The following is a 21,846-nucleotide window of genomic DNA, read 5'->3' as shown; positions in this document are numbered from 1 at the left end:
AGTCATCACATTAATTATCTCTTCTCCTGGAAATTGGTGGAAATATCACCATAGCTATGTGACCCCTGAACTGTGAAGTACGGTTAGGTGTCCCTCGTGTGTGCGATGTCTAATAGTACATCAGCTATTGGAGTTCTGAGGATCTTGGGTCCTTCAGGCCAGATCATACTAAGAATCATTAAAGGATATTTTCCCTTAAAAATTGACCAGTCTCTGTTATTTGTATGTAGACTGAATTTTTTGAGTGGTAGGCTACGTTTTTGTTTTTGTATTTTGATGTATTGAAATAACCTCACCAATCTTTTTAAAAGCCGAAATGAAATTGAAATTTGTAAAAGTGTTGTAAATCACTTTGAGCTGCAGCTTTTCCCTTGGAAATCTCTTATTTGCCTTTTGCACTGTTTTGATAGATACCTGTTGAGTATAAATAAGTAGTTTTGTAAAGCACTATCAAGTGTTGTAGCCAAGAGTGTGCTCTTTGGAGACAAACTGCTCAGGTGAATGGATATAAGGCTTTTAAGTGGTTATAACGTATGTCTGTTCAGTACTCCTATCTGAGCCTATCACTAACATCCCTAGAAAGAATTCACTAAGAGGATTAGGGAAAAGGAGGTGCATGTCATTAACAATCATGGCCAGGCCTATCCAGGATGCAGATATTTAAGTCAAATATTGCATTAAGATTAATAAAGAAGGGGGTTAGGGGAGAAAAGAAAAGGAAAGAGAAAAGAAAACTACCTGGTAATTGAAGCAGGCAAATTGCTGGAAGCATGTAACCGATCTGAAATCTATTTACTTTCACACTGCCATTGGATCTCCTCTCTCAGCATCCTGATATATATATAATTTTTGTATTTTTAGTAGAGACAGGGTTTCACCATGTTGACCAGGCTGGTCTCAAACTCCTGGCCTCAAGTGATCCACCGCCTTGGCCTCCCAAAATGTTGGGATTATAGGCATGAGTCACCATGCCCAGCCTACTTTTATGTATTTCTATACACAAAAACTTAAATTGAATAAATGGATCAAAAACTGTTCTAAGAAAGCATGCATAAATCCCTTATTTAAGAAAACCGGCCGGGCGCGATGGCTCACGCCTGTAATCCCAGCACTTTGGGAGGCTAAGGCGGGCAGATCACGAGGTCAGGAGATCAAGACCATCCTGGCTAACATGGTGAAACCCTGTCTCTACTAAAAATACAAAAAATTAGCCGGGCGTGGTGGCGGGCGCCTGTAGTCCCAGCTACTTGAGGGGCTGAGGCAGGAGAATGGCGTGAACCCGGGAGGCGGAGCTTGCAGTGAGCCAAGATCACACCACTGCACTCCGGCCTGGGTGAAAGAGCGAGACTCCGTCTCAAAAAAAAAAAAAAGAAAACACAAGTAAATACACAGGCATTTAGGTTTGTATGGTATATTTTAAAACTTTTTAAAAGAAAATAATAAATTCAAAGGAAACTAGAATGTTTCTGTTAAATATCCTAAATATATTTTCCAAATTTTAGTGGGTCAGTAAATGAATGCCAAAAACCAAAAGATTTCCAAAGTAAACAGTTCTGGGGTAAAATATATTCATGTAAGGGATGCCAGAGAACCAGATATGCAGGTAAAAATATTTCTCTATTCTGAATTTTAACAGAGAGGCCCTCAAGTTCATCCTCTCCAGGATGGTAAACCCTGGAACAAGAGTCCCCAGCGTAAGTATGGGGATAATAAAGTCAGTTGCCTCAGGAAGAAAAATAAAAGTATAGAAACCTAGTATTATTGAACACAGTGTGTCACTAGCTTCAGCCAGTCATTTCCTCAGAAATCATTTACAACTAAGTAGTATTGGCAGTCTATGAATCCCCTATGCTAACTAAAGCCTAGTAACTTTATATCCAATTAATATAAATATAATTAAGTAGTACAACAAACATTTAGTGAGTATATACTATGTCTAAGATGCCAAAGGGCCAGCCCCCAATAACTAGAGTACAAAGCAGAAGATATCACGATTGGAGGTAGAGCCTCCAGCCATGTGGTCAAAACCTATTGCTCTGAATAAAGACAGTGACCAGTTCAGTGTCCGTGAAGAATCCGTACAAATGGCTTATCATACCCTCTAGACTGCAAACTCCTTGAGAGCAGAGCCCCTTGTCTTATTTGTCTTTTGTTTCTTCCCTCTTCCTTTCTCGAAGCAGCTGGCACATGCCTTGTATGTAGTAAGTGCCTTGTAGATGTTTTATAGTTGAATATAATGAAAGATATGGATACAGACTTTTATTATAAGAGCTGTGCCTAGGTAGATGAGTCTGTGGGTAGAGAGTCCTCAGGTTGTGTCTGTCACATCACTGGTGGTTCTAGTGCTTCTAGTCTGGGCCCTCTGAGACCTCTAATTTCTGCATTAAATTGTTACATAATGATAGCCTTTGTGCTGTCATGTGGCTTTTGGGGGTAATGGCAGTACAAATGTAGCTCTGGACCCTTACAACTTTGGCTGCCACTGCCTTTGGCTGACAGGCAGAGGCTGTAGCTGCTTAGGACTACATGAGATAAGTAATGGTTGATCCAGCCAGGAGGTCACCAGTCTTTGACAAAGTTCACGTTTTTAATGTTCACTGCACAACCTATAGAGCAGCATTAGCTGCAGATTCTATGCAGGTAACTAGTGGAAGAGAATTCTATCCTAGGGAAAGTTGTGAGGTCGGGCTGTTTCATTTCCTATACTGCCAGAGCTATACACCCAGAGGTGGTGTGTGGTCCCAGACTGGATGAGTGGAGCCTACACCAACCTGATGTAGTTGGCATTTTTGTGAGTCAGCATGAGAAGCTGTTCCTCCTGTTGTCATAGGGAGAGAGGACTGGAGTGAAAGAATTGAGAGAAAGGAGAGATACTGGTAGATTGCCAGTGCATCTTCCTCCAGCTCCACCTGGAGTCCATTGCCTGTGAATCTGGGACAGCCCTGTGAGTGGCAGGGCTGCTGGCCAGCTTACTCTTCTTTCTCCCGGTGAGTAAACGGGGATCTCTGGGTTCTTCTCGTTCTCTGGTTCCTAATTGGCCATTGGGTTGATGCTGCATCTTCTGCTTACCCTTGTGGCAGTTTTCAACATTTTTTTGTTCCCCACTGCAGCACACACGTCAAATAATATGTCTAAGTTTGTCAGTTCCCCAGGGGTTCTCAGCATTGTGGGCAATTCTCAGCATGCCGTCCAAGAATGTACATCGGAATGGAAGTCATGTGAAAATGGCAGTCTACAGGGGATAACTTTGAACCTGTTTTTATTTATATTTTTAAATAAGCCATTTGCAGGCTTTATTAAGCATTTATTAAGACTTTCACAGACTTTATTAAGTAAGCTTTTATAGACTTATTTAATGAGCACCTTATTAACAAGTTACTTGTGATGCATCTCACAGTGATTGTCAAACATCAGCGGGTCCTAGTCCCATGGTTGAGCCTTCTTGGTTCAGAAATCAGAGCAGGAAGGCAGATGGCTCAGTGGCTGGGCAGTTGGGAGCAGGAGGAAACCTAACACTGCAGGTCTTTCCTTTGGGGAGTAAAAGATGGGGAGCAGCTTATATAAAGTTGTTGCTGATAGCAGACTGTGTATGGGGGCAACTCATGACTGTGGAGATGGATAACCAGGCATCTCTGCTCCTGACACCAGTCTTCCAGAAAGACTTCAGATAGTTTTCTCTGCCTTAGAGAAGTTTAGTTTTCCATCCTTGAGTGATTGAGCATAAGATGAGTTCTCTCTTTCTTTGTTCATAAGAACTTTGTTTTTAATATAACTTTTTTCTAATTATAAATGTGATGCCCATTCACTGTTGAACATTTTGAAAATATAAGATATTAGAGGTAAAATACAGTTTACTCATTCTTTTAACATTGTGGTGCATTTTCCTTTTTCTGTGCTTGGTAGTTTATACCACTGAGTGAATAGCTACTGAGTTTTTAAGATTATGAAAACACAGCAATTGCATATTGCCTTGAGGCGGTAGCACTATCTAAAAATTTACAGCACTAGGCTCAGCTGAATGTTTAGTCCAAGACAAAGTTCTGTCTTGTTGAAATTTTCTGTTTTGCTTTATCTTTAACATTTTCCTTCACCAAAGTTTTTATCTCCTCGGATTACTTTTCCCCTGAGAAAGTGCATAATACCAAAAGGGAATAGAGTGTCTACTAAATCAAGTTAGGTACTGCTGGAATATTTGGAATTTTCTTTCCCTAATTAAGGAAGCAGCATTAGGAGCATTAACTCTGGAGTCCAGGTTCCCTCAGCCTGCACCTGCACTTCCCAGCTGAGTGATTTTGGGCATGCTGCTTAACCTCACTGTGCTTTAATTTCCAACTTGATGTAAAATAAATAATGCACTTTGAGTACTTACAGCAAATACTCAAAAAATGTTAGATATTTTTCTTAGTGTGTGTTATTATTGTTCATGCAATAATAAGAATCATAAGACAGAAGGATGAAGCTGAAGTAGTGAGACACATAATGATGTTAACAATAAAAACACTTTTTGATACATTTCTCAAAACTATCTGATGGGAAGGATGTGGTCAAGTGAATCCATACCGATCCATGTTGAAACCATCAAGCACTGTGTTGTGTTGGGATTAGATCTAGGAGACACTCTATATTTATTCACCCCTCCTTTCTTGTTAATGCTCAGATTGTCATACTTGACCAGTAAAAGTCTTCTAAATCGTGGGTTTTTTTGTTTTTTTTTTCCAGAACTTTTGAAAGAATCCTGCTCACTGTCAAAAAAAAAAAAAAAAAAAAAAAATCCAGAATCTTGAATACTTACTGTTTCAAGATATTAAGTCCCTTTAGGGGAAAAGGACATTAGAGACAAATTCTAATGGGTATACTAGGGTATTCTCGTGGGTACTAAGGTTGCTATGTTAGGCCACTTTAGAGATGGAAATAAAAATAAAATAAAAAATAGCACACATAAAAAATAACACATACATACACACACACATAATTTTTATGAGTTGACTTTGACAATTTTCATTTTAGCCTTACTTTTGGTTTGTTTTGAGACAGAATCTCACTCTGTCACCCAGGCTGGAGTGCAGTGACACAATCTTTGGTCACTGCAACCTTTGCCTCCCGGGTGCAAGCAATTCTCATGCCTCAACCTCCTCCGTAGCTGGAATTATAGGTACACGCTATCACATCCAGCTAATTTTTGTATTTTTAGTAGAGATGGGGTTTTGCCATATTGGCCAGGCTGGTCTCAAACTTCTGACCTCAAGTGAACTCCTGGCCTCAAGTGATCCGCCCGCCTCAGCCTCCCAAAGTGCTGGGATTACAGGCATGAACCACCACGTCCGGCCCCATTTTAGCCTTACTTTTATCCAACCACCTACCTATTTGAGAATTAAATAAAGATTGTACGTCTTTTTAATTTTACAAGCAGATAATTTGATGAGTTTGTGGTTATTCCTTAATCTAAAATTATGACTAAAGACAATGTGTTATCTATCACCAAAAAGATAAACATAAAATAACAAGGTCAAGATCAACCCTGTTAATAAAGCTACTGGATAAGTAATGAGATTTAACATCACACATATCTTTATTGCTATGCTCTGAAAACATCTCACTAATGAAGCACAGTCAAATTGCTTTGTTTTGAGTCACTTGTAATAATTTATTTTCCTTCCTGCTGCTAAAAAGAGAATGGAACTTTTGACTCAGTAAAAGCTATGTGAAATTTTGTAAGGATTAGAGAACCATTTCTGTATGTGAACTCTGAGTTTCTGTCAATAATTATTGAAATACTGGTTATTAAAATGGTCTATAGGAGATTTGAATCATATACAACAAAAGCCTTATTCATCTCTACCTATGATATTTCATATTTGAATACTATTCTTAGTAAAGTTTTAGATGGTTTGTATGGCTAGTCTTGGTGGAAACGACACTTATTTATCACCTAAGTAAATTTGCAGACAGAACATAGCTAAAGATTAAATATGATTAGGATATCTAAACATGATACTAAGAACAATTAGAGAAAATTAATCCAGACTTCTTGGAAAGCTTGTAACCTTTTCATTTGGGACACATGTGTTTCCTTTGATTTTTAAATCCTGGCCGGGCACAGTGGCTCATGCCTTAATCTCAGCACTTTGGGAGGCCAAGGTGGGCAGATCACTTGAGGCCAGGAGTTTGAGACTAGCCTGGCCAACATGGTGAAACCCCATCTCTACTAAAAATGCTTTAAAAAAAAAATCAGCTGGGTGTGGTGGCAGGCGCCTGTAATCCAGCTACTCGGGATGCTGAGGCAGGAGAATCGCTTGACCCGGGAGGCGGAGGTTGCATTGAGCCAAGATCACACCACTACACTCCAGCCTGGCGACAGAGCGAGACTCAGTCTCAAAAAAACAAAACAAAACAAAAAAACCCACAAAACTTTCAGAATTCTAAAAACATTGACCTGGGTTATCTGGGATAAAATCCAAACAACTGTGAAGCTCTACTGACCTAAGCCCATGAAAAATTTGCCAGACTAGTATCATTTTTGTCCAATTTTATATGTTATTTCAAAAAAAAAAAAACCCTTTAAACTTCTTTCTCTTCGAGAAAGCAGCATTGGTGCATGCTCATTTTGATAGGATTCCACCTACACTTTCTTCCTCACCGACATTTTCTACTGTTTTTATAAAGTAGATAACACTGACTTTTCTACTGATTTTTATAAATTTGATTTACTTATATTTTATCCAATGATTGGGTTTAGTACTTATTTTAATTTTTGCTTTTTAAATATATATATATTTGAAGGCAATAGAGAATAAAGTACAGTTACTTGATGTCAGCCTTCGAGAACCACAGACAAGATTTATTACAACATCCTTTTAGGCCAGTGAATGATCACAGCTTGTAAAAAGTAGAAACTTGGGCTTTTCTGATTATCATTTGTATTTTTCAAGGGTGTTTGTTTTATAAGAATTAGGGCAATGGCTACGATATGAGCTGCTGTAAGAGAAGGAAGAGAGTTGATGGAGCTGATTCACTCTAAACTGAATAATTAGTTCTTGGCTAATATACTTTAAAATTAACCTTATTGAGAGGTGTGGGTGTGTGTAGGTGTGGGTGTTCAGAGACAGGGTCTCACTCTGTCACCCAGGCTGGAGTGCAGTGGCATCATCATAGCTCACTGTAACCACGAACCTCCTGGAATCAAGCTATCCTCCTGCCTGAGACTTCCAAAGTGCTGGGATTACAAGCATGACCCATTGTGCCTAGCTGAGGTGTAAATTTATCTACAATAAAATGCACCCATTTTAAGGGTACACTTTCTTGAGTTTTTACAATTGCATATGCCTCATTAGCCACTGTCACCATTAAGATATAGAACGTATTGGCCAGGCATGGTGGCTCACGCCCGTAATCCCAACACTTTGGGAGGCTGAGGCGGGCGGATCACAAAGTCAGGAGTTTGAAACCAGCTTGGCCAACATGGTGAAACCCTGTCTCTACTAAAAATGCAAAAATTAGCAGGGCGTGGTGGTGCGTGCCTGTAATCCCAGCTACTTGGGAGCCTGAGGCAGGGGAATTGTTGGAACCCAGGAGGCGGAGGTTGCAGTAAGCTGAGATCAGGCACAGCACTCCATCCTGGGCGACAGAGCAAGACTGTCTCAAAAAAAGAAAGATAGAGAACAAATCTATCCTACAAATCTCTTGGGGCCCTTTTGTGGTCCCAAGTAATATATATATATGTGGTCCCAGTAGTATATTTCTTCATATTGTAAGACCTTATCTAGCCATGTTACTTCACATGACACTTTTTTTTTTTTTTGAGATGGAGTTTTGCTCTTGTTGCCCAGGCTAGAGTGCAATGGCACGATCTTGGTTCACTGCAGCCTCTCCCTCCCAGGTTCAAGCGATTCTCCTGCCTCAGCCTCCCAAGTAGCTGGGACTACAAGCGCCCGCCACCACGCCCAGCTAATTTTTGTATTTTTAGTAGAGACGGAGCTTCGCCATGTTGGCCAGGCTGGTCTTGAACTCCCCACCTCAGGTGATCCGCCCACCTCGGCCTCCCAAAGTGCTGGGATTACAGGCATGAGCCACTGCACCCAACCTTTCACATGACACTCTTACTCCCTCACCTCACTTCCATTGGTCACAACATTTAACGGGAAGCAAAATTATTTGATGACTAGACCTGCTGGTTATGTAATTATAATCATATAGGATAAACAATTATCTTTATGCACTTTGAGTTTACAGTGTAGTGGGAGAGGGGACAGACAGATCTGCAGTCTAAAGGGCTGAATCAGATGCATCTGAGTAAGAAACTTTGGGGCTGGCTGATAACATCAGTTTGATTCTATTCATTGTATTGTCATTAATAAGCCAGAGCTAATTGGAGAAATAAAATTTGAGTCAAGCATGAGGAAGATTCCAATTAAATGGAAAGGTGTAGATTGGCTGTGTTACACCTCCAGTGTATGGAAGCTCAGAGGAAAGGGAGAGAGAGAGAGGGACCACAGGAATTTGTCTGGCCAGAGTAGATATAACAGAAGTACTCTGTGGTTGAGCTGCCTCCGGGTGCCTGTGGATGTTGTTCAGACTCAGCCTGACTTGCACGCAGCCCCCACACCAGCATCAGCTGTTCCTGAGGGCAGGGCCGGTACAGATGGTTGTGTCCTGCCCCACTCTCTTTCAAGTGGAGCCTCTCTGGCTGCTGCCTCTTCCTGGCTGTGCTCATCTCTGTGGTCCGTGTCCTCTGTTCCCTCCGTTGCTACTTGCCTGCACAAATTTTCTCCTCGCTCTGCTTTTTTAACAGTCTCCCTTATGACTTACTGCTTCTTCTCCTCAGCCTTTGCAGCAAAAGCTTGACCTTTTATGGACATTTCAAGCCTGTTCTTCAATTTACTACCATTTTTTTTTCTTTGTTTTTTGAGACGGAGTCTTTCTCTGTCATCTAGGCTGGAGTGCAGTGGCACAATCTCAGCTCACTGCAACCTCCACCTCCTGGGTTCAAGTAGTTCTCTTGCCTCAGCCTCCCGAGTAGCTGGGATTACAGGCACGCCCCACCATACCCATCTAATTTTTGTATTTTTAGTAGAGATGGGGTTTCACCATGTTGGCCAGGTTGGTCTCGAACTCCTGACCTCACGTGATCTGCGCACCTTGGCCTCCTGAAGTGCTGGGATTACAGGCGTGAACCACCACACCCAGCCTATTACCATATTTTCAGTGCACCTAAAATACCATCAATTATAAGACACATTGGTATGTAGGTGCCACACAAAAGAAAGAAAAACCATTGCCAGTTGAACTATTAAACCTTGATTGTCAAATGTGTCCCAATTCTGAAATTTTAAGATGTGGAAAATAGACAATGTTGCCAACCAAACACTAAGCACCCTAGAATACAGAGGAACACAGGGCTTAGGTGAGAATAAGAGAAGAATTTGAAACTAGAGGTAAGACGCCTAGTGTGCACTGTAGTCTATGTAGTTGCTGGAGGTGGACACCATATTTGGCTGGAGGATCCTAGAAGCCCAGGCAAACAGGAAAATAACTGTTACACAATTGTATATAAGAAGAAAATAAGCTAGTTGCTCAAAAAGAACATAGCTATTCTATTTACTAAGCCCTGGGTGAAGTATCTTTCTGTCCTTTTAGTGTTATTTAGAGAACAATATCTTCAATAACATCTCTACCATAAATACAGTCACTGGGCTGTTTTGTTTAATGTCAAATTTATGGTAGTCAGTTGGTAAAATATTAAAAGTGCAATTTGACTCTACACAGTCCAGCCTAATTCGGGGAGAATATAAAGGGCTTACAATATGCTTGGTGCTTGTTGGGCCAATTTTGGGGTGATTTCAGGTCCCTTTCATGCTGGGACATGATTTATTGCATATCTTAATAACTTATTTATTATCCCACATCAGTTGCTACCTTCCACCTTTGGAATCCCAGCTCCTTTCCAGGTCCCCTTACCAGCCCACACTAGTGAAGTCCACCTCCTTGCCAAGTCCAGATCTCATTAAGCTGCACATCCCAGTTTCCACTTCCGTATTTTCTCCAGTCTGAAATGCTCTTTTAGCCTCCTCTCTGCAAACTCACATTCATTGGTTCCTTTTGGATGTTTCAGCATACATCTTCCCTTAAGAATCTTTCTCTGACCCTTGGCTTAACATTAAGCCCCTGTAACATTATGTAGATAATTTTAACCATATTTTTATGTACTTGTTAATCTGCTGTTTAATACTTTTTTGAACTGAAAGATGCTACGCTTCTTGAAAGGAGGCTTAGTTTCTCCTACTGTGGATCTTGAAAGGGGTCTAGTGCAGTGTTCGGTACTCAATTCATGCTCAAAAACAATGAAAGAATGAATGATACGTTATACTGTGAATTCACTCCTTGATGATGAAGTCAGTAGGGGCTTCTTCCCAGCTAATTTCACTTTTACTTTGCTGTTTCTCCTGCACTGCTATATGATAGACACCACAATTCTTTACATTCCTTTATTCTGCTGGGACTATACCTCTGAGGAATGACATATAAAAATATTTCTCAAACATTTAAAACCCATGGTCCCTTTGGATCAACTTAAAGATCTCACCTCCTCCTGAGAGATGATGCTTTCAATATATCCCCTGGGTAAAGGAAGGAGCTGCCTTGTACCCCCACCCCAACTATAACTGATATAAGAGGATCCCTCTTTGGGTAATAGTATTGAAGGTTATTACCCCAAAATGGTCACTGATTTGTTAGCCAGGCTGATCACATTCATAACTGCATAGTTAATACATAGAAAGAAATACCTATTTGTGGGGAGAGTTTGCTTAGCAAAAACAACTTGGTTTTAAAGTTTAGCACTGTTATTTTTAGTTATAATTCATTTGTTAAGTTTAGTCAACAAACATTGGTGCCCAGAGGCTGGTCCATTAGTGTTTCCAGTTAAAGCAAAATCCAAAATTATTTTTTATACTCGTTCTCTTTTTCCTACTCTCAAAGAATGTTTACTTTTTTTTAGTTACTAAAGAGTGATTTTCCCATTGACTCATAACCTTTTTTTATGATTTTACCTTGTTGGCAGATTTTTAACTCCTAAAATTTCTCCATGGGTTGAGGAATCACAAATGCCATTCAAAATGAATGCATGATAAACCTTTTTCTAGCCACCATTTGGGGAGGACATGTTAATTGGTGAGAACTGAGAGGTTTTTTGTTTGTTTCTTTGTTTGTTTTTTGAGGTGGAGTTTTGCTCTTGTTGCCCAGGCTTGAGTGGAATGGCGCGATCTCGGCTCACCACAACCTCCGCCTCCCAGGTTCAAGCGATTCTCCTGCCTCAGCTCCCAAGTAGCTGGGATTACAGGCATGCGCCACCACACCCGCCTAATTTTGTATTTTTAGGAAAGACGGGGTTTCTCCATGTTGGTCAGTCTGGTCTCGAACTCCTGACTTCAGGTGATCCGCCGTCCTTGGCCTCCCAAAGTGCTGGGATTACGGGCGTGAGCCACTGCGCCCAGCTGAACTGAGAGCTTTTAATTGAATAAGGAAAGCTACCATTAGATGTCCCTGACTTTCATGCTTATTTTGGGTTAATGTGGAGGTTTAAGAAATATAATTGAAAATAATCAATTCTGCCTCAAGAGGAGTACTCTCTACTTGTTGATACAGAAGGTGTTGAGATCATTTTATTTTAGAGTTGTTTACACTGACTGCCTGTTTCTATCCAGTTTATTTTTCTAAGAATACATTCTTTCCTCTGCTGCTTTCCAAGCCTTGACTCTTATGTGTTCCTACAGAGAAACATCTGGTGTTCCGAGAACTTTATTTTTGGTGGCAATGGAATATTTTATAAAACTCTTTTTTTGCACTGCATCTCCCAAACATAATGTAGTATAAGTAATAAAGAGTAATTTGCAAATGTATTTAAAATACATGGCTTTGTATGGGCATGACTATTTTTCATGCAGTCTCTATAACATAGATGAGGCTGTCTCTAGAAGCTCTTATGAAGCTTCAGGCATGATGTCAGTTTTGCTTGTCATTTTATACCTAGCACGGAGTAAACATTGAATGAATGATAAGATGTGTGTAGCTCCTTAAACAGTGACCTGTATATGACTTACAGTAATTTTTTTATTTAGAGATAAATGACACAGCCTGGGCAAGATAGTGAGACCCTATCTCTACAAAATATAAATTTAAAAAAAAATTAGCCTGGCATGGTGACTACTTGGGAGGCTACTTGGGAGCTACCTGGGAGGCTGAGGCAGGAGGATTGCTTGAGCCTGGGAGATAGAGGTGGCAGTGAGCTATGATTGCACTACTGCACTCTAGCCTGGGCACAGAGTGAGACCCTGTCTCAAAAAAAAAAAAAAGAAAAAAGAAAAAGACATACAAATTAGCATTGTCAACATGGTTTTATAATTGGATTTTTATGTATTGAATAAGATAAGTAGTAGATGAAAATCAGTTTTGCATTTGGATGAATACAACACCTTGACAATGGATTAGATGGAATAAATGGAATTAAAGTATAAGAATAAATCATAATTGAAATATCACATTGTATATTCAAGGTGAAGATAAAATGGAATAAAACTGTCAAATTTGAAACATGAGGATAGTTGATAAAAGAAGTAAACTGCTGTTCAAATACATATTGTCTTTGCATGTCAAAATTCAAATAACAGCTGTACTACATCTATAGCGAATAGTTTTTACTATGTATAGCTTCTAAACGAATGTTATAAGCCACAGACTGTGTATTTGCCTATTTATAGATATTTTACTTAGCAATTTCAGTTACTCAGAAGTTTGATGTATCTAACTAGATGTAGTCAGATGTGTGCTGTCCAGAACACCATATGCAAATATAAGTATTCTTAAAAAGCAATTGGGAGGAACATTACTGCTGAGAGGAATGGACAGCCAGAGAATATTTTTTAGGGAAGAGTTTTTGCAAACCCCTTCAGTATCTTTTGAGGAATTTAGGTTGATTTGATGATCATCTAGAGATAGTAGATGAAATTAATGCCACCAAAGACAAATTGCAATTGATTAGAATGGCTGGTGAGTAAATCCCTCCTTGTGCCTGAAGTATAATTGTGAGTGGCAGCTTAGCAGCTTGTAGAGGCAGGTGTCTATTATATGAGAAGCTTTTTATTTCTATGTCAGGTTATCAGACTGAAGCTGCTTCAAAAGCAGGGTTTGGTGAGAGCTTTTAGAGACATTTCACCATTGAAAATGTTTTCTGTGACTGTTTCCTAGAGGAAGGCTGGTCTAAACCTCAGGCTGTTCTTTTAAAGTGTTTTGAAAAAGTATGTGAAGTCATTGTCATGTTAAGCTTTATGATAATGTGAAGAGGAAAAACACCAAACAACTCTGTCTGGCCATGAGACACATCATGTCTTTAAATATTGTGATAAGCCTGTGTTTTGCAAAAAACTCAAATTGTGTTTTCCCTCTGCTCTCACACCACAACAATCAACACAGAAGACTTCTGTGGCCAAATGTCTGGGGGTTTTCCCCCACCAACAAGCAGTGAACACCAGCTGGGTGTCCTCTGATTCAGTTCTGACAGTGTCTACTCAGAGATAGTGTCAGATCCCACAGGTTGAGGGCTCAGTCCCACAAGACTGCCCCCCTGTTTTAAACATCAGTCACAAGTCTGGGCTTCTGGAACTTCTGACCTACCAGCTTCAAGTTGGGGTTTCCAGGACCCCTTCTTTGGGTTTGATTAATTTGCTGGAGAGGCTCACAGAACTCAGGGGAGCACTTACATTTACCAGTTGATTATGAAGGTTATCTTAGAGGATACATATAAACAGCCAGATGAAGAGATACATAGGGCGAGGTCTGCAAGGGTCCCTAGCACAGGAGCTTGTGTCCCTGTGGAGATGGGGTACACCACCCTCCCAGCATGTGAACGAGTTCTTTTTCACTGTCCTGTCTGCTGCCTCCATGTGCTCAGTGATCTAGAAGCTCTCCAAACCTTGTGCTTGAGGGTTTTTATGGAGGTCTTGTTATATAGACATGATTGAATATGGATGGTGTAAAAAAGTGGGGCCTGGTGCGATGGCTCACGCTTGTAATCCCTGCACTTTGGGAGGCCAAGGCGGGCAGATCACTTGAGGTCAGGAGTTAGAGACCAGCCTGGCCAACATGGTGAAACCCTGTCTCTACTAAAAACATAAGAAATTAGCCAGGCATGGTGGTGGGTACCTGCAATCCCAGCTACTTGGGAGGCTGAGGCAGGAGAATCGCTTGAACCTGGGAAGCAAGGTTGCAGTGAACCAAGATTGTACCACTGCACTCCAGCCTAGGCTACAGAGTGAGACTCCGTCTAAAAAAAAAAAAAATGTGATTGGACAGAAAGGTTGTGATCTCATACTAATAGACTGAGTGGGGAAACTCAGCAAGGCCTGTCTGTGTTAGTTCCTTCTTGGCCTCTCTATGCAGCATTTCTTCCTCCAGAGTATAGAGCAGGACCCTCTCTGGAATGAGGATTTTTTTTTGACCCACAGCCAGATTAGAGGACAGGAGAAGGTCAACGAGAGAGAATCTATTCCCTGAGGCCTCCTCCTGAGACCTAAAGCACCCCAACATTACAGCAAAAGACTACAGTCTTTTGCTATAACAAGCAACAAGGGGTGTGGGAGTTATGAGCCAGGAACCATGGACAAAAACCAATCTATGTCTATCACCATAATATCACAGCCTAACACCACCTTTGCTGCTTAGGCATAACTTGCCTTCCTACCTAGATAGTAAATCTCTTGCATATTGGGTTTGTTTCCATCTTGGTTGCTTTTGCAGTGCTAGGCACAAAGTACATGATGGACAAGACTGCTAATTAGGGAGGACCATGAACAGGTGGCACTTGGCTGCATGGTTGATGGTCTTTGAAAAAGTGTGCACATGCTGGATTTTTCTGGACCTTCTTTGTAATGGACCTATTGTTGAGTCTAATAACAGAGCAGTAGTTAAAGGCACAGACTCTGGAGCCAGATTGAAAGTAAATCCTAGCCTTTTCACTTACTACTGTGTGATCCTGGATGAGTTACCTGTCCTCTCCATGCCTCAACTTCCTCATTTGTAAATGAGGATGATAATACCTGCATCTTATGGATGTAAGGTTAAATGAGTTAACACTTGATGAGTCCTTAGAATGGAGCCTGGCACTGTGAACCTAAGTCCGTTGCTTTGCTTTGCTTTGCTGTTCACACTCAAAATGCTTGACTGTAGATTTAAAGCAATGTTAATAGACTTTAAAAATTGTGTTTATGATCTGGAAAATATGGCAGTCTTTTCAGGAAAACCTGTATACAAGAATAACAGTCACTATTAGTGGCATCATCTTTAAATATAAAAGGTAGTGGTTGATGGGATGAATAAATTTGCATGTATTTAGGCAAAAATGTAGATGTGTGAACACAAATTGGCATGAATTACCTGTAGAGGTTAATGCACAGAAACAAACTACACTGAATTGGTGCAACCTTATCCTGAGACTCTGAAAGGAGTCATAGAAAATAGGAAATTGCCATCTTATAGACTTAGCATACAGTTTCTTTGCTTTAGTAAACCATGACTTTGTTTTCAGTATTATCTTATCCAAACAACCAAATCATTAAGATTAGTTGCACTGCTGTTCTTAAATAAGACAAATTTAAACCCAGAAATGACTACTTTTTATATTACATCCAATATAGTGAATGCACATTGTCTTATGGGCACAAGAAAAGCACTTGTTCAAATATATTTGTGGAAATTATAGGGAAGATTTTACTTATTGTATAGGTAATTTGTTTGGTCAGATATCCAGATTGGTGTGAAGCGGGAAAGGTCTACATGAAACTTTGCCCTATCAGTTACTCAAGTGAGCACTTCACAAATGAAAGAAGGCAGAGTGGGTGTTGAATTGGTAGAATAGAGTTTGTTATTGTTATATTTAAATCAAAACAAGTAGAAACCCAGGTTCTTGGTTCTAGTCTTGGCTTCGCTACTAATAGAAGGATCTGGAGTAACTTTAACACCTGTGGAAACTAGTCTCCTTTTGTACATCAAGGAGATTAGACCGGATCAATTCTCACATTCAGTGATCCTGAATGTAAAGACATGTATAGTAATACTTGTAGGCCAGGTGCCATGGCTCACATCTGTAATCTCAGCAGTTTGGGAGGTGGAGGCAGGAGGATCGCTTGAGCCCATGAATTCAAGACCAACCTGGGCACCAGCATTTTTTGTAGAGAGATATTCCATCTCTACAAAAAATTTTTTTTTAAATGAGCCTGGTGTGGTGGCACACACCTGTAATGTCAGTGCTTTAGGAGGCCAAGGTGGAAGGGTTACTTGAGGCCAGGAGTTTGAGACCAGCTTGGACAACATAGCAAGACCCCATCTCTTAAAAAAATTTTTTTCTTAATTAGCCAGGTGTGATGCTGTGTGCCTGTGGTCCCAGCTGCTCAGGAGGCTAAGGAGGGAGCATCCCTTGAGCCCATGAGTTTGAGGCTACAGTGAGCTATGGTCACAACACTGCACTCCAGCCTGGGCAAGAAGAGTGAGATCCTGTCTCTAACAACAATATAAACAATAACAAAAAATCCTTGTAAAAATGCATGTAATGGACAATTTAGTTTTGGTTTGTGAAAATGTCTTATAAAGGAAGATATAATATTGAAAAGAATGTAAAATCAGGTTATTAATATGAAAACTAAGAAAAATTTTTCCAGAGAAGCCTAATATTATATTTTAAATTATGCTGTGTATTATACTTAAAATGTAACACTGGGAGCTTATTTAGTCAGCTGTTATTTATTGAGCAGCTATTCTAAGGGATGAGGGGATTTGTGAAAACCTTCAATCACCTACTCCCTAAAAGGGGGAAGATGTGGTCCTTGAGCTATATGAGTTTAGATGTTGGAAAAATGCTGATCTGATTGTTTTTTGTTTTTTTTTTTGAGATGGAGTCTAGCTCTGTCGCCCAGGCTGGAGTGCAGTGGCGCCATCTTGGCTCATTGCAAGCTCCGCCTTCTGGGTTCACGCCATTCTCCCGCCTCAGCCTCCCGAGTAGCTGGGACTACAGGTGCCCGCCACCACGCCCGGCTAATTTTTTTGGTATTTTTAGTGGGGACAGGGTTTTGCCGTGATAGCCAGGATGGTGTCCATCTCCTGACCTCGTGATCCGCCTGCCTCGGCCTCCCAAGTGCTGGGATTACAGGTGTGAGCCACCGCACCCAACCGATCTGATTGTTTTAAATCCATTTCCAAGAAAAAAACATTTTTTTGAGGAATGTGAGCAAAATTTTTTATTTGTTAATTTCTTGCATTTGAAGTACTCTTCAGTGACATCCTTGGCCTGAGATTCTCTGCTATAGTCCTACAGCACAACTGCGCAATTGCAACCAGCCACTTTACGGGGTTTTTCCTTTTTCAGTTTTACAGAAGCCTACCTATTCCCCTAGTCTCCTGTTGTCATCAGCCTTAATTAGGTTGATTTGGTATTCAGCACAAAGGGCCTGCACCAACTTGATATACACAGGCTCATCGTAGTTGGGTGCAAACACACAAAGATGGGCTCGGTGCTTGTCTGAAGTTGCCAGCTTTGTGAATTCCACGTGCTAGGCCATCCTCATGTAAAGCAGTATTAACATCCATGACACCAGCAGCAGCAGTGCCTTCTTCGGCCATGCCGGTAGTTTACTGGTGATAGAGAATCTTCAACGCACCCAAGCCTCTGCCTCTGAACTTGATGGAGGTAGAGAAAGAACCCCAAGGAATTTTTGTAATTTCTATTACATGACATCTGGGGCTTTAAAGATTTTTTTTTCCCCTGCTTTTCTTCCTGGTTAAGAGAGGAGAAATAATAAACAAAAAATCTCCTTTCTTCCCTTTTACTGTCTAAGAGTGATCATTTCTAAAAGTTTGGAGTGTATTCTTTGAGAAAGAGAGAATATGGGTGTGTGTTCAGGTACCCGTGTATATGTATGTATGCATATGTTTTGCATAAGTAATATCATCTATATGAACTGTTCTCTAACCTTTTTTAACTTAACAGAATAATGCCTTCCTTTCCATGTTAATAGATGGGTGTCTACCTCATTCTTTTTAATTGCTATATTATATTTTATTATATGGATGAATGATAATTTCTTTGCTTAATCCCCTATCGATGGACATTTAGACCGTTTCCAATTTTTCACTGTAAACAGTGCTCCAGAAAGCATCATTGATATATTCCTGTTATATCCCTCTTAACCAACTCTCCCCTCTGTTCCTCTCTCCTTCTCCTCTTCCCCTCTTCCTCTCTTCGCTTCACTTCGCTTCTTTTTTTTTTTTTTTTTTTTTTTTTTTTTGAGACGGAGCCTCGCTCTATTGCCCAGGCTGGAGTGCGGTGGAGCTATCTCGGCTCACTGCAAGCTCCGCCTCCCGGGTTCACACCATTCTCCGGCCTCAGCCTCCTGAGTAGCTGGGGCTACAGGCACCCACCACCACGCCTAATTTTTTGTATTTTTAGTAGAGACAGGGTTTCACCGTGTTAGCCAGGATGGTCTCAATCTCCTGACCTGCCTGCCTCAGCCTCCCAAAGTGCTGGGATTACAGGCATGAGCCACCACGCCCGGCTTTTCTTTTCTTACAGAGGATCTCCCTGTCACCCAGACTGGAGTGCAGTGAGTGGTGTGGTCATAGCTTACTGTAGCTTCAAACTCCTGGGCTCAAGGGATCCTCTGACCTCAGCCTCCTGAGTAGCTAAGAGTACAGGTGCGAGCACACTACTAAGCCTTGCTAATTTTTAAATTTTTTGTAGAGGCAGAATCTTGCCATGTTGCCCAGCCTGGTCTCAAACTCCTGGCCTCAAGCGATCCCCCAACCCCAGCCACCCGCAGTGTTGAGTTTACAGGCATGAGCCACCACGCCTGGCCAATTATTTTCTTAATATAAATTATATTTTCTTTTTTTTTTTTTTTGAGACAGAGTCTCGCTCTGTTACCCAGGCTGGAATGCAAGTGGCGTGATCTAGGCTCATGGCAAGCTCTGCCTCCCAGGTTCACGCCATCTTCCTGCCTCAGCCTCTCGAGTAGCTGGGACTGTAGGAGCCTGCCACCACGCCTGGCTAATTTTTTTGTATTTTTAGTGGAGACGGGGTTTCACCATGTTAACCAGGATGGTCTCGATCTTCTGACCTCATGATCCGCCCGCCTTGACCTCCCAAAATGCTGAGATTACAGGTGTGAGCCACCGCGCCCGGCAAATTATGTTTTCTTAATATAAATTAGGAAAAGACTGTGAGCATTTAAATTGTAAATATAAATTGCCAAATTGCTTCTACAAAAATTGTAAATAAAGATATTTTTGGAAAGCTAAAAAAATTCTTTTAAGAAAAAAGATTTTTGTAATGAGGCACCAAATGTCCATCAACTGATGAATGGATAAAGAATATGTGCTATATTCATACAGTGGAATTCATAAAATGGAATAAAGTGGGGACATGCCATATATAACATGGATGAACTTTTTGTAAACATAACATTAAGTGAAATAAGCCAGTCATAAAGGACTACGTATTGTATGACTCCATTGATGTGAAATGTCCAGAGCAGACATATTCGTGGAGAGAGAAAGTAGATTGATGGTTGCCTAGGCTTGGGGGAATTGGGGGAAATGGAGAGTGACTGCTGATGGATATGGCATTTTTTGAGGGGGGTACTGAGAATGTTCTACAATTGTGGTGATAGCCACATAACTCTGTGAATATGCTAAAAATCACTGAATTGGACACTTTTAGTGGGTAAATTGTATGGTATATAAATTATATCTTAAAGCTTTTTTTTTTTAAAAATTGAGGCTAGTCACAGTGGCTCACATCTCTAATTCCAGCACTTTGGTAGGCCAAGGCAAGAGGATCACTTGAGCCCAGGATTTCAAGACCAGCCTTTGCAACATGGCAAAACCCCATCTCTACAAAAAATTTGTTTAAAATTAGCTGGACATGGTGGCGCATACCTGTGGTCCCAGCTACTCAGGAGACTGAGGCAGGAGGCTCCAGTGAGCTGTTTGAGCCACTGCATGCCAGCCTGGGTGACAGAGCCAGACCCTGTCTCCAAAAAAATAAAAAATTAAAGTGGCATGAGGTGAATTGCATCAGACCCCACATATGAATAAATGGATGGTTGGCAAAGTGTTATATAATAAGTACAATTCCTTAGGTGTCCTTAGGTGTACTACTAAAGTGGGTTTGTGATAGCCCATATATTTAGTCATTTATGTTCCATAGTGTTATATTCATTTGATAAGTTATTTTAAGAAATTTAAAATTAAGAAAGGTTTAAAAGTCCTTTAGTAATTAGAGATTTTTCTAGGTGGGTGGATACGGTTGTTTCTAAGTATCCCACACATTTAGTCATTTATGTTCAATAGTGTTGTATTCTTTTGAGAAATTATTTTAAGAAATTTAAAATTAAGAAAGATTTAAAAGTCCTTTAGTAATTAGAGATTTTTCTAGTTGGGTGGATAAGGGTTATTTCTCAGTATCTTTTGAGTATTTTTTGTCATATATTTCATTTTTTAGGCATGATTAAAAGTGTATTTGAGGTCTCTTAGACACATAAAGTTGAATTCCTCAGACTGAGAGATAGTTATGCTTTTTAATTTTGTTAAGATGCTCAGCTGTTGGATAAATAATGCTTTTGTTAAAATCCTATGGCGCATTCATCCAACAAATGGGGTATAAGAAAGGAATGTGTGTTTGTGTACATGTTCTTCTGTCTGTTGGTCCTAAAGAGTGTAAGACGGTAAATTTGACCAGTGAAATTCATAATTACAGAGTTTTATTTGGTAATCCATTAATAAATCATTTTCTGAAAGCACATGTCTGTGAGTCATTATATTTTTAATCTTCTTTTCCTCTAACCAAATATGTAAAGTTTGCGCTTAGATTTGTTTAAATCCCTTCTGGTTTGTTTGAACTGAATCAGCTTGTTCTCAGCTCTTCTTTTACTTATATATGAGGAAGCAGAGATTTGTAATTTTGTATTTATGGAGATCAACAGGAAAAATCAGATACACTCTGAGACTCTGCCAGATGTAATTTACATTTGAACAAGGATTTACAAAAGAATATGAATTAAGTTAGACAGTTAGAGCAGTATGCCACAGACTATATATCCTAGGAAAACTATTTGGGTCAGTAGTTTTTGTTTTCAACAGACCCTTGCGTTGTGAGTGCCCAGTAAATTGGTTGTAATTAATAATTGTCTCAGTACAGATCTTTGTTTAGGAATAAGGGAACTAGCTAAAATAAGTTTGTGACTGCATTTTGTAGGAAATGTTAGTTAATCAGTGTGTTTTATGAATGTAAAAATCATTATAATTATTACTTTTAAAACCACCAGTAGTGCATTTGTTATCTCTTAACTCTGTTTAGATGACCTCTTAGTTTGTCATTCTTTAGGCGTAAAAACTCGAGTCGGCACTTGTTTTTTTATTACTGTATATGCAGTATAATGACTGTGTAGTGCAGGACATTTAAACTGAAGGCAGTGAACCCCCTGACATTAAAAGTAAAACAGTGTGTGTATGCATATACAATTTCTAAGAGTGAGACTTCATGTCTTTGATCAAAATTTCAAAGGCTTCTGAAACTCTAGAAAATTAAGAACTGGTGATGGGTGTATTTTGTGATGGTGTTTAGAAGTATGTTTTTCTTTTCCTTTCCTGTCTCCTCCCCTTTACCCCTTAAGAGACCTGCACTAACAACTAAATACATTTAGAGACCCTGTATGCAGTTAAGGTCTCCAGACAGTCACAGTTGTTTATATTAAAGTGCTGAAATATATCAGCAGCTACTTATTATTTCTCTAATCACTCAGTAGCCAG

General features: G+C 40.1%; 1 protein-coding gene and 1 pseudogene across 7 annotated transcripts in view; one reads left to right on the top strand and one right to left on the bottom strand.

Annotated features, from left to right (window-relative positions):
• KIF13A (kinesin family member 13A) overlaps window positions 1-21,846 on the top strand; it is a 234,154-nt gene that overhangs the window by 17,112 nt on the left and 195,196 nt on the right. The window lies entirely within an intron of this gene.
• On the bottom strand, window positions 17,294-17,661 carry LOC129038216 (small ribosomal subunit protein eS12-like; annotated as a pseudogene).

Source organism: Pongo pygmaeus, chromosome 5, assembly GCF_028885625.2.
Source record: "Pongo pygmaeus isolate AG05252 chromosome 5, NHGRI_mPonPyg2-v2.0_pri, whole genome shotgun sequence".
NCBI lineage: Eukaryota > Metazoa > Chordata > Mammalia > Primates > Hominidae > Pongo > Pongo pygmaeus.
This window is presented reverse-complemented; position numbering and strand designations above follow the sequence as displayed.